The sequence below is a fragment of the Diabrotica virgifera genome, chromosome 5, assembly GCF_917563875.1.
Source record: "Diabrotica virgifera virgifera chromosome 5, PGI_DIABVI_V3a".
NCBI classification, from domain to species: Eukaryota; Metazoa; Arthropoda; class Insecta; order Coleoptera; family Chrysomelidae; genus Diabrotica; species Diabrotica virgifera.
Genome location: NC_065447.1, coordinates 58,776,918 through 58,790,862, shown reverse-complemented (window position 1 = coordinate 58,790,862; position 13,945 = coordinate 58,776,918). Strand labels below are relative to the sequence as shown.

The window sequence follows — 13,945 nt, the reverse complement described above, 5'->3', positions numbered from 1 at the left end:
ATTTATATTACACAAACAGTCGTTTTCACAACTAATTTTATATTGGAGTTTGAAATTTTATGGTATTATTTATTTGCACGATTATTTAATTCATATAGATTCTGACCAATAGAAAGCTACAGAAATAAAAATTACAGAGATTATTTCATTCATAGAAGATTCTCACCAATAGAAAGCTACAGAAATAAAAATTAAACTGATTATTTTTTAATGATTTTAACTTCCAATCGTATAGTAAGATATTTGATCACGTGTTTAATTCTGTCCAATCAGATTAAAATTATACTGAGAATTATCTACTGTAGAAAATTCCCGATAGAATTTTTTTGTTTACCAATTTCCTAGTTTTGACAACTGTCACATTTAAGAAAATATCCATAATATACGTAATAAAAAATAATTTTACGAATATCACACGACAGTAAGAATAAATAAGAAAATAATGTTTCATTTTCTACTCAAATTTGTTGTCATTGGGCAATAGCCACTCGAGCCCGGAAGAAAACTTAACTGTCACATTTAAGAAAATATTCATAATATACGTATTAAAAAATACGTATGTATAAAGTGGAACGTTCACAAAAGTTTGGGGGGGGGGGGGGTTAAGGGAACAAAAGCTCCATAAAATTTTTATGGGGTGCACAAATTTTACTTCAATTTTTTTTTAAGATGTTGCTGCCATAAAAATGCCACATGTCCATTTACAATCAAAATCTCTGAGAGTTTTCGATATTTGAAAAAAAAATCGGTTTTCATTTTGTAACTTCAAAGGGCTGTAACTTTTTTTGTGTGCACTATTGTATATAGGTAAGTGAGGTTCAATCAACCTCTTTTGACCCCAGAATCTGTGGTATAATTTATGACCAATATTTTCGGGACACCCTGTATAGTCCAATAATATAACGGGTGTCCACTTATATTTTCCCCCATTTTAACTGCCTATAACTTCTAAACGGCTTAAGATAGAAATATGCGGTTTTCGATGAAATGTTTTGTTTTAGTCAAAGTTTTGTCTGAATGAATTGAATTTTTTATATCGCTTTCAAATACGAAAAGAAAAATGACGGATTTTTGAAAAAAACGTTTTTGACTTTTTTTTAATGGAACACCCAGTATATTTTTTTGTAAGTTGAAAGAAAGGTCATTCACCTATCCAGCGATATAAAGTTTTTCAAAATCGGTTCTCAAATCACGTTTTTTTTTCCAAAAATCCGCCATTTTTTATTTAAAAGCGACATAAAAAATGGTCATTTACCTAAAAACTTGAAAAAACGGTCATTTCCCTATCCAACGATACAAATTTTTTTAAAATCGGTGGTCAAATGACAGCAATTAATTTTTAAAATGAGAGAGGCAATGTGGAAATCACATAACATAATATCAATTTGCTTAGTTTTGTTATTTAGGTATGTGATATCCACATTGCACCTCTCATTTTAAAAATTAATTACTCAGTGATTTGACAAATGATTTTGAAAAACTTTATATCGCTGGATAGGTTCTTTCAATTTACAAAAAAATATACTGGGTGTTCCATTAAAAAAAAGTCAACAACGTTTTTTTCAATAATCCGCCATTTTTCTTTTCGTATTTGAAAGCGATATAAAAAATTCAGTCCATTCAGACAAAACTTTTAATAAAATAAAACATTTCAGCGAAAACCGCAAATTTCTATCTTGAGCCGTTTAGAAGTTATAGGCAGTTAAAATGGGGAAAAATATAAGTGGACACCCGGTATTATGTATAATCAAATCCTGAATTCAAGTTTACTTTCATGTTCACCACTACATTCAAAATGTAGTGGTCGCAATTTTTATTTATGGGAGGATTGTTGCATGTCGGGATTCTGGCGTGTCAGTATTTTGGCCGTCGGGATTTTGGCTGTCGGGATTTTGGCTGTCGGGATTTTGGGCGGCACCGCACGTAGACACCAAATCGGTTCTTCCTGTCAAGAAAATTCCATCCCTTCTTCTTCTTGTAGTGCCTATCGGTTTCGGATGTTGGCGACCATCATGACAATCTGTACTTTGCACACTGCTGCTCTGAAAAGATTTGTAGTGGTTGTGTTGAACCACGTACGTAGATTTTTCAGACACGAAATCCTTCGCTTTCCTGGTCCTCGCTTTCCCTCTACTTTTCCCTGTAAGACCAGTTGCAGTAGTCCATATCTTTCACTGTTCCTCATGATGTGACTGAGGTATTCGATTTTGGCTGTTTTTATTTTGATTAGCAGCTCTTTCTCTTTTTGCATTCTCAGCAAAACACCCTCATTAGTAATGTGGTCGATATAAGATATCTTCAGGATTCGACAATACATCCTCATCTCAAAAGCCTCAATTTTCTTGCAGGTGGCGTCTGTGAGAGTCCACGACTCAACTCCGTACAACAGTATAGGAAAGATATAACATCGTAGTAATCTGACTTTTATGGGTATCGACAAATCATGACATTTGAACAACTTTGCCATTTTTTTGAAACGCAGATCTTGCTTTCTCTATCGTACATTTGAGTTCCATCCCAAAACATCACAATCTCGTCTGTCTTATATTGCACTGTGCATACCACTCATCTGGTCGACGAATATACTCTTCCTTATACCTTGTCTTACCTACAGGATGTCTCAAAATTAAAATAAGAAAACCATTTAATTTCTTCTACCCGGTATAAGCTCAAAAGGGAAGTTTGAGTAAACCTTTGCACAACAATGTAAATATCAAAGATAAAATGTCAAATAATACAAAAAAAACTAGTATTTGTGGTGGGAATAAGCCACCATTTTAATTTAAATTAAGTTTGTTTGACGTTTTGATTCCACTTTGGAAATCGTTATTAAAATAATTATGTATTTTGATATCGATTTCCGAAGTGAAAATGGAAACGTCAAATAAACTTAATTTTGAAGTAAAATTGTGGCTTATTCCCACCAAAAATACTAGATTGTATTAAGATGCCACAAGAAAATAGCTTCAGAACAAAATTAGCGGAATCCGTTAACCCATTCACAAGAAAATCAACTATCAAAGTGATAATAATTTTTAAACGTTTTTCTTTATAGACCAAGAGACAGCGCTGAAAAATCTATTTGAATTTACTAAAGCTAGATTGTTCACAGTTGATTACTGCGAGTGTGTAGAGAAACATACTGCGGTCGGTCAAGCGAAACGTAGAACAGGGGTTACTGAGAGGGTATCAAAGTTGCTTTCCTACGAAGGTAATTAAATCCATTTACTAAGGCTGAAAATCAGTACACATATTCTAAATTAAATATAAATAAAAGTTATTATAGTCGGCCAGCTGTATGACGGGACAGAGCCGGTCGGTCGGCCCCAATAGTCGATTGAGGAAATGAAGTATTTTGGCTCACAATTTTTTCTTCCAGCGTGGATTTACTTTAAATTTTCACAGAAGGTAGGAAATAGTCCAAGGATCATTTTATATATCATACCGCTATCATACGCTAAAACCTTGGGGGTGGTTGCCACCCCATCTCGGGGGCGGGAATTTTTTATTACATTTTAACCATGCAATTCGATGTGAAAAGTGATTATAAGAAAAACATATTCTTTACATTTTCTTCGTAAAACTAATATTTTTCGAGTTATTCGCGCTCGAAAATAACAGTTTTTCGACGAAAAAATCGACTTTTTTAGAGGGTTTTTTTGAGAATACCTCGAAAAATATGCATTTAATCAAAAAAACATTAGATATCAAAATAATTGTATCTTTTAGTAACACAAACCAAATTCTTTTCCTATAATATCTTTAAGACCAACACAAACCGAGATACGGCATGTTAAAGGTTAGCTTTTTTCGTCAAATGCATAATTTGAAATATTCAAAGCCAAATAATGGGAAAAATTTGCATTTCTCAAGGAAAACTTAAATAATCTTTTTTCAAGTATACAATTAGACCTTTCACATAAAAATAATAAAAGTTTTTAGCATGAAAATTAAGCGACTTATAATCAAAAAAATGTCGGTACCTGCTTTTCTCTACGAAAAAATCAGTGAAAACAACCCCCTAACCACCTACCTAATTCAAAATTGGTCTTAACCTTTCTGTAGTTCCTTTTATGTTTATATTATCAATACACTCAAGGAGTTTGACCTATTTAAAATACCTAATTTTGGAAAAATTGGAGTTTAAAAAAAATTGATTTTTGCAATTTGGAATTTTTCAACTTTAACTTCAAAATATCTCCGAAAATACTGAAGACACGAAAAAATTATAAATTAATAAATTATAGCTTTTTTACTGACAAAAATTACTCTGTAAATAGATTTTCATTACAATGAAGAGTTAGCCAGATATAGCTGTTTAAAACCTCTATTTACCAGCAAGCACCCCCTTATTCGAGCCCTTTAAACCCGCCCGAATTAAAAACTAAAGGATCTTATGGAATTTAATTTACACAGTCTTATAGCTCTTTAAAAATCCTACAAAATCATTTTTAGAGAAACTTTTTATCGCCAAAAATATATAGAATATTTTTCGAGGTATTCTCAAAAAACCCTTCAACAAAGTTGATTTTTTCGTTGAAAAACTGTTATTTTCAAGCGCGAATAACTCGAAAAATATTAGTTTTACGAAGAAAATGTAAAAAATATTTTTTTCTTAGAATCACTTTTTCCATCGAATTACATGGTTAAAATGTAATAAAAAATTCCCACCTCCGAGATGGGGTGGCAACCACCCCCAAGGTTTTAGCGTATGATAGCGGCATGATATAGAAAATGATCCTTGGACTATTATCTACCTTCTGTGGAAATTTCAAGTAAATCCATGCTGGACGAAAAAATTTCGAGCCAAAATGCTTTATTTCCTCAATCGACTATTGGGGCCAACCGACCGGCTCTGTCCCTTTATAGAGCTGACCGACTATAATAACTTTTATTTATATTCAATTTAGGGACATCTTGGATATTAAAGCACCCTAAAATATGTCTGTGTAGATATTGGCATTGGATCCGACTCGGTCCGACCGTCACACACCGTTGCCGTATCCTCTATTTTTTCATACTATCACGTTACAATTTTTTGTGATATTATATTTGTGTGTGAAATGTATCATTTTTGTGTATTTTAGGTATGTTCTAATATGTTATGTATATATGTATAGGTTTTTACTTGATTATTTTAAATCATTGTGACGTTTAACTTGCTAGAAACCTTGTAATATTGTGTAATGTGTTAAAAGTAAGTAGTTTTGAAACACCAATTAAGTAAAGTTTATTATGTTGTTGTTTTCACCAATTTTGAAAAAATGTGAAAACATTGAATTGTCCACGTCCGTCTGTCCGTCCGTCCGTCTTGTCTGTCTGTTTGCAAACTCAACTCCTCCGTCATTATACCAGGTAGAATGACAAATGAGGTGTCAAATGAAAGCTTATCCAAGGATGGTATTAAAGGTGAGAAATTTGATTACTGCGTATATGATTCCTTCGTCACTATACCAGGTAGAACAACAAATGAGGTGTCAAATGAAAGCTTATAATCCAAGGATGGTACTAAAGGTGAGAAGTTTGACATAGGCTGTCTGTCCTGCTGTCCGTCCGACCGCGAATATAACTCCTCCGTCACTATAACAGGTAGAATGACAAATGAGGTGTCAAATGAAAGCTTATAATCCAAAGATGGTACTAAAGGTGTGAAATTTCTCACCTTTAGTACTATCCTTGTATTATAAGCTTTCATTTGACACCTCATTTGTCATTCTACCTGTTATAGTGACGGAGGAGTTATATCCGCGGTCAGACAGACGGACAGACAACCTAGATCTAATTTCCCACCTTTAGTACTATCCTTGGATTATAAGCTTTAATTTGACACCTCATTTGTCATTATACCTAGTATAATGACGGAGAAGTAAATGTTATTATTCTATTATTCTTGTAGGTACATTTAACATTGATTGAAATTATGAAAGAAATATATAGAAAACAGCATGGCAACACTGTACATAAAAATTCAGCCACATTCAGCTGTGCCGGCTGTGCGTTACATAGGGTGCTTTAATAGCAAAGATGTCCCAATTTAGAATGTGTGTACTGATTTTCAGCCTTAGTAAATGGAAATAATTACCATCGTAGGAAAGCAACTTTGATACCCTCTCAGTAACCCTTGTTCTACGTTTCGCTTGACCGACCGCAGTATGTTTCTCTACACACTCACAGTAATCAACTGTGAAAAATCTAGCTTTAGTAAATTCAAATAGATTTTTCAGCGCTGCCTCTCCGTCTATTACTTCAATAGTTTTCATACAATCTTTAGACGTTAATTTGACTGACTTTTCTTCAATGCAAATGAATGAAAATTTGCAGACATATGCATTTGCGGGAACAATACATGAATAGTCAATAATTTTTTTATGTTTATTAATTGTTTAAATAAAAAAAAACGATTTTAATGGAAAATGCTTAAATTCTCTTGTTTTTTACACTGTAGAAATTTGAAACTTTTACGGATTGTAGTTAATGATATGAACTATACATAATTTCACCTTTTTCGTTAATTGTTTACGTTATGCTTCATAAAGAAACAATAAAGTTTCAAATTTTGAACGCTCATATATTTGTTTATATATTTATAAATCAGCGTTTACTCGTTTCAAATTTCATTACGATACGAAACAAAACTTCAACCAAAACTCGAATTCAAAAAATTCGTGTTTTTTATCGTAGTCTTAGAAAAACCACCCGTAGAGACGTTTTGTGCTACAATTAACATTAGAATTCGTTTTGTCGTTTTAATTAATTAAACGCTTTTCTTCAGTTCAATCGTTTGGGTAAAATTTTTGGACGTTAATTGGACTGCCTTTTCTTCAATTCAAATGACTAAAAATTTGCAGACATATTCATTAGCGGGAACAATACACGAATAGTGAATATAATTTTTTTTTGTTTAATAATTGTTTAAATAAAAAACGATTTTAACAAAAAATGCTTAAATTCTCTTGTTTTTTACAATGAAGAATCATGAAACTTTCACAGATTGCAGCTAATTATATGAACTATACATAATTTCACTTTTTACGTTAATTGTTTACGTTATGATTCATTAATAAACAATAAAGTTTCAAATTTTTTGCCGATTCCGACTACTTTTCATGTTAGTACATCATATTATGTTTTATACATATTTTAAGAAACATGATGATATATTTTAATGTTTGAAAAGTGTAAGACTAAAAAGTAAAAAATAAAAAAATATGAAAAAAATATTTTTAAGAAACGCTTTTCTTTAGTTACGAGTGACTAAAACTAAACATATTATTATAAAAAAATGAACTAAAAAGCAAAAAATAAAAAAACTTGAAAAAATCCAACACATTCGTTAAAGAAAAGCGTGGTGCGAAAACTGTTAATTCGATGAAGACGCGTCACGGTTTTCTTTGACGAATATGTTAGATTTTTTCAATTTTATTTTATTTTTTGCTTTTCAGTTGATTTTTTTATAATATGTTTAATTTTAGTCACTCTAAACTAAAGAAAAGCGTTTCTTAAAACTATTTTTTTTCATATTTTTTTATTAGTGGTGCAAAACTTTTTCTTCTACTTCTTCTTCGTCTTCTTTTTGGGTAAAGATGCCTTTGTCTGTTTATTTAATATGCCTCAAGTAGGTAAGTTACCGTTCCATCGTTTTCGTTATGTTCTCACTGATGGTCTTCCTACTGGGAAGCGTCTGTCACCGTCTTTATTACTCTATTTGTTGTCATTGGGTTTATGTGGTCGTTCCATTATACTCTTCTGTTTCTTACCCAGTTCCTAGCAGTCTCCACCTTGCAAATCCATCGTATATATTGTACGTCTAGCTCTATCCTATAGTATCTTACCATCAATTTTACTAAGGGTTTTTCATCTCTGCTGTTTCTATCGTTTGTTTTGTCCTCTCTGTGTCAGGTCGTATTTCTGCTTTGTATGTCATTATTGGTCTGACGACTGTTTTGCAAATTCTGCCTTTCCTTTTCCGATGTTTTTATTTCTCCCTATTGTTTCATTCAGGCAACTTGCGGCTGCGTTTCCTCTATTCACTTGATCTTCCACTTCATCTTCGAGCTTTCTGTAGCTAGATAGTGGAATGTCTAGATATTTAAACTCCATCACTTGTTCTTTTATCTGACCTTCAATCTCTAATTTACATCGTATTAGGTTTGTTGCTATAACCATGTATTTTGAATTTTTTTTAGGGAAATTAACACGTTAAATTTTCTGGTGGCTATATTAAATTGGTGCAGCATGCGTTGTAAATTATCTTCACATTGAGATATTGATAGATTAGTATTGCATCGTCTGCGTAGAAGATTATTTTAAGTTGATTTCTCCTATTTTATATATTTTTCTAGTTTAGAAGTCGCCTAAGTCTGAGCTTGTTTTTAATGATATATCCCACCTAGATTATTTGAGACATTTTTACACTTCTATCACCCCTACTGTGATCTTTTCTTGAACTTACACATATTCCAACTACCAACTATTTAATTAAATTCGATAACTTTAAATCAACATAAAATGCTTTTCTAAATCCTAGGTCTTAGGGCCCCCGCAAGGCTGATTGGCGCCCGCGTGCGTGACATATTTTAGTGCCCTTTAAATCTACTATAAAACTAATAAATATTTTTGAAAAAATTAAACCCATAATGAAAGACTACATTATTACTGAGGCCGAAAGTCCCTGAAAACTTCTACAATGTTTATTTTAATAAGTTACAGGGGTGAAAATAAAAGAGAAAATTTAGTGTGATTTTTAATAATTGCAAATATTTAATTCAAAAGAAACTTTTTATTTATTTTAAGGGACTGTCGGCCCTCGGCAATAACGTTATCTTTCATTCTGCCATTAAAATTTTTAAAAATATTTATTAGTTTTCTCAGGATTCGAAAAAAATTAAATCATTTAAGACACATTGAAAATATTATTAGGTGTGATGATTGTGAAAAGCAATAGTTTTAAGTACCTAGGATCGGTATTACAGAGTAATGGAGAAATAGATGGAGATGCTTGCAGCAGAATTAGGGCTGGATGGATGAAGTGGAAAGAAGCGAGTGGTGTGTTGTGTGACAGAAAATTCCAATGAAGCTGAAGGGAAAATTCTATAAAACAGTCATAAGACCGGCTATGATGCACGGAACTGAATGTTGTGCAGTGAAAAAGAAAGAGGAACAACGAATGCATGTGGCGGAAATGAGAATGCTTAGATGAATGAGTGGAGTGACAAAGAAGGATAAAATTAGAAATGAGTATACTAGGGGAAATCTAGGTGTGGCACCAATTAAGATGGTTTGGTCATGTTCAACGTCGAGACGTTAATCACCCAATACGAAGAATAGCTGAAGTGCAGATTCTTGGAAGGAGTAGGAGAGGAAGACCAAAGAAGACCTGGGGGCAGACGTTAAGGCAGGACATGTTGGTAAAGGGGATCAACATTGCTATCACCCAAGATAGAGTTGTGTGGAGAAATGCAATTAGGGAAGCCGACCCCGCATAGGGATAAGGCAAAGAGAATGATGATGACATTTTGCGCCTTTCCCCATAAATTTTTTGCAATATTAATGAAGCACCCTGCATATTAAGTTAAAAATATACATTTAAGTAAATAAACAATAATATTTTGTTATTTCAAAGTTTTCAAACAAATTTTATACAGGGTGTCTACATAACTGGGGACCATATGGAAACTGTTTTATTATTAATTTTACGAGAAAAAGTTATTCTTCATAAAAAGTTCCGCATTGTCTAGAACTCAGAATGCAACCATCAAATATCAAATTTTATGAATCTTATACGAGGCATGTAAAAAAATATGAATTTCGGTCAAGAGCAAAGTATGTTTAATTTTCACAATATTGAAAAGTTATTATGAAAAGTTGTTCAGCATTAAAAACTATGTTTCTATATGCAATTACATCCTCCTAATTGAAATATATTGTGATCTAGAAAGGCTACTTTTGACCGAAACTCATATTTTTTACATATATCTCATATAAAATTGAAAAAATTTGATAGGATTTCATGGTTGCATCTTAGATTTTAGACCATGCAAAGCTTTTTAGAAAGAACTTTTTATCGTACATTAATTGCACTTTTCAACAACGCCCACTTTATTTATTAGAAATAATGTGATAAGTCTTTTATTATTAATAATTAGCCCTTTTCAGTTATTACATATAATGTGATAACTCTACTACAACAATCGGTTTACAGCGTTCTCCGACGCCTTCCGACTCCTAACCGCCATTCTTGTCTCTTTAATTATAGACCTGGAGGGATTTCTCTTTCCTCTAGTTCTTTTTCAATTCCCTCCCTCCAACTTCTTATCGGCCTTCTTCTTTTTCTTCTTCCTTGTGGTGTCCATGCCAAAATCTGCTTAGGGATCCTGTCATCTGGCATTCTCTGTACATGGCCGTACCATACTAGTTGTTTTGTTTTTATGTCATCAATTATTGTATGTCTGACTTCCATCATTTCTCTTATTCTCTCACTTGGTATTCGATCTCTTCTTGATTCGCCTGCTACTCTTCTCCAGAAGTCCATTTCTGTTACTAGTAACATTTTCTCCGTTCTTTGTTTCAGTGGCCAAACTGCCATAATTAATTAATTAATCAATAACAATAAAAGAGTTATCGCATTATTCGTAATAAATGAAAAGGGCGTTGGGTATCTGTAATTTGAGAACAAAGAATTTCAATTAAAAGGATGTTATTGCATAATAAAACATAGTTTTTAATTAATTCCAAAAAACTTTTCATAATATGTAATAATTTTCGATATTGTGAAATATTATGGTACTCTTGATCGAAATTCATATTTTTGATACTCGTAAGATTGACACAATTTTATATTTGGTTGCATTTTAGTTTTTAGACTATGCAAAGCATTTTATGAAGAATGAATTTTTTCCGTAAAATTAATAATAAAAAAGTTTCCCATATGGTTCCAAGTTACGCAGACACAATGTCTTAATTATTTTCTTTTTTTTTTTCAAAATAAATTGTAAATTGTGGATTTTATTAGGGGAAACCCGATTATAACTATTTAAAATGAATTATTATTATTCTATGCAATGATTATGATACTTACCATTTTCACAATTAATTTAATTTCCACACCACTTAAAATATCCACAACAAATAAAAAAGATTGTCCAATATTTTTACACGAAAACAAAAGTTTAAAATCAGGGCAGAACAAACCCAACGGATATTGCAATAATAGTCGTAGGTAATTATTAACACCAATATAAAATAAAATTTTAAACCTTTCACTGCAGGAAACCACCCGTTCACCAGTAACAGTAAATAATAATGTTTGTGCCTAATAAACGCATAGACGAGAAGGGAAAAGATACTTAAGTCAAATACATAATCATAATTCATAGAGTATTTGCTTACTTAAGGGTAATTACATAAATTCGAGTAAAAGGTTCACTTTATACGAGTAAAACTACTTGATCCAGGTGCAGCAGTGTTTTTGTACGAGTAAAACTGCTAAGTTGCGTTATGGGTGTTAATTTATGTTTCTACTCGTCAATAAGTGTGATTTGATGTTTAGTTGACTATTTTGAGTGTCGCTTTAGTTTACAACATAAAATCGATTGGATGGCATGCCAAGTGTAATTCAATGTACTTCAAAGAAAAAAATTAGGACGGAACAACAAAATGTAATATATTTTTGATGGATTAAGTTCAACATTTCAGGACGGAAATAATTATTTTTTCAGTAAAAACACAATATTTTATTTTTGAGATTTCTCTAGCTGTTCATGCAGTAATTAAAATTGTATATAAAAAATGATTATCTCATTTAAAATAAATATTTCTTATTTACCAATCCTTGGGTTTGGCGCCCCTTTGGGGTTACGCCCGCGTGCGCCGCACGCGTTACACGCCCGGTTACGGGGGCCCTGCTAGGTCTGATCACAAGAGGATTTATTATGGATTTCACAGCTATCGATTTGATGTGTAATGTGGTTTGCCTACCACCTTCATTGACAACATACTTGACTACATATAACTATAACATCAAGTTTAGTTTTACTTTAATTGACTTTTTATCACAGTGGAATGATTGTCGTTACTGTTCTCAATTTAACACGCTTTTAACCCATATATTTTTATATTTTGGTGGTTAGCATGTTAGAATTACGTGAGTATAACCTACAACTTTTCTTAAAACCGTAGTCAAAATTAAAAAACTTTGCATTATCTTATCAGGTTATACGCATTTTAGGTAAGCACTGATGATGATCGGTCATCTGATCGAAAACTAGCTCTGTGATATAGCCCTTTTTTAGTAATTTTAACAAATATACCTTTTATAAAGGATTTTAGTCGTTTCTTGTAATGCAGTGATGAGCGCGCTAATAACCGGCAAAAGAGCGCAAAAGATGGAAAACATAATACATTGCGAAACAAAAAGAGATGAACCTAGTGGAGATGGAAATGATCGTTATAAACGTATACATTAACATTACATTACATAGTTTCCCACCTTTAGACGTATCAGAGGAGTATGACAACTGTCACTGTGACAGTAGAATTTTATAAAATACTCCTGTCACAGACGTCTAAAAGTGGAAAACTATGTAATGTTATGTTAATTTATACGTTTAGAACGATAATTTCCACCTCCACTAGTTTCATTTCTGTTTTTTTCGCAATGTATTATGTTTTCCATCTTTTGCTTTATTTTGCCGGTTATTAGCGCTCTCATCACTGTATATGGTATACAACGAACGACAAGAAAACTTTTTCCTCGTGGACTTTTCTATTCCTTACTTTGTTTATTATTTCATCCATCATCACGTTGAACAACTCTTCATATTTGGAAACATGTACTAATCGGAGGGGATCAAGTCGCTGCATTGTTTTGTAGAAACACTTTTTTCTACTGCATATGAGGCCATTTGTCACTGAGTTCCTGCTTCACTCTATCGAATAATGCACAAAATTATTGGTTATGATAGTTTTGCCGTCTTTAAATAGCACTGGCGAAGCGTCCATGTAACCACTGTTACCATTGGTAAGAGTTAAAAATCTTGCAAATAAATATTTTATGACGATGAATAATAATTTATGACGATGATTATATTTACCAATATTTTTACCAATAGAAATATATTATTATATTTTGTATGTGGTAATAGTATCTAACTAAGTAAATAGCCAACTACTCGTAGACACGAAAATATTGGCGAGTTTATGTGGCTCAGTTGCTAGTTACCAGACTCATTTCTGGTTACAATGGTTATATACTCACGCTGGCGCTCGGGACCGGCTAGTGACTGAAATTTTTGAAGAAGCGACGGCATAAGCGCGCTATGTATCAGTAGCGCTGTTACCAGATTTAAAATTGGTGACAGTACCTATAAAAAGTGTGCGTGCAGTTAACCATGGATGAGTGACGCTTCTTAATCGATCAACTACTTGCAAAGTAATTCTCCTTGTATAATTTTGAAGAAAAAAATGAGATTAAAAATGAATGTAGTTCGATATTTTAAATTTAGTTGGTACAGTGAAAATCCTTGGTTATATTATGATTTCAAGAAAAATATACTGTATTGTTGGCCATGTCTTCTGGTTTCTACAGAACAATGGGTGGAGCAGGTTCACGATTTAAATAGTGTTAGATTTTTAAAAAGGAGACATGAAATTTCTCCGTTACCTACATGTAAGATGTATACCCAATTTGATTCAGTTTGGCAAAACAAAAATCAAAAGTTCTCTTAACCAAGGTTTTAAAGCAAATATTGCTAAACATAACGAGTTTGTTAAAAAAAATAGATAGGTATATCCTTAGCACACTTATAATAGATACTGTATATTTTTGGGCCAAACAAGAAAGCGTTTCGTGGTCATTTTGAGTGCGACGACTCTGACAATCCAGGCAATTACAGGGAATTGTTAACATTAATTGCCAAAAAAGATCAAAAATTTTGTCAACATCTAG

The 13,945-nt window shown here is 32.4% G+C and overlaps 1 protein-coding gene across 2 annotated transcripts in view; it reads right to left on the bottom strand.

Moving 5' to 3' along the window:
• Window positions 1-13,945, bottom strand: part of LOC114331101 (scavenger receptor class B member 1-like) — a 475,489-nt gene that overhangs the window by 185,840 nt on the left and 275,704 nt on the right. The gene's annotated exons all lie outside the window — the stretch shown is intronic.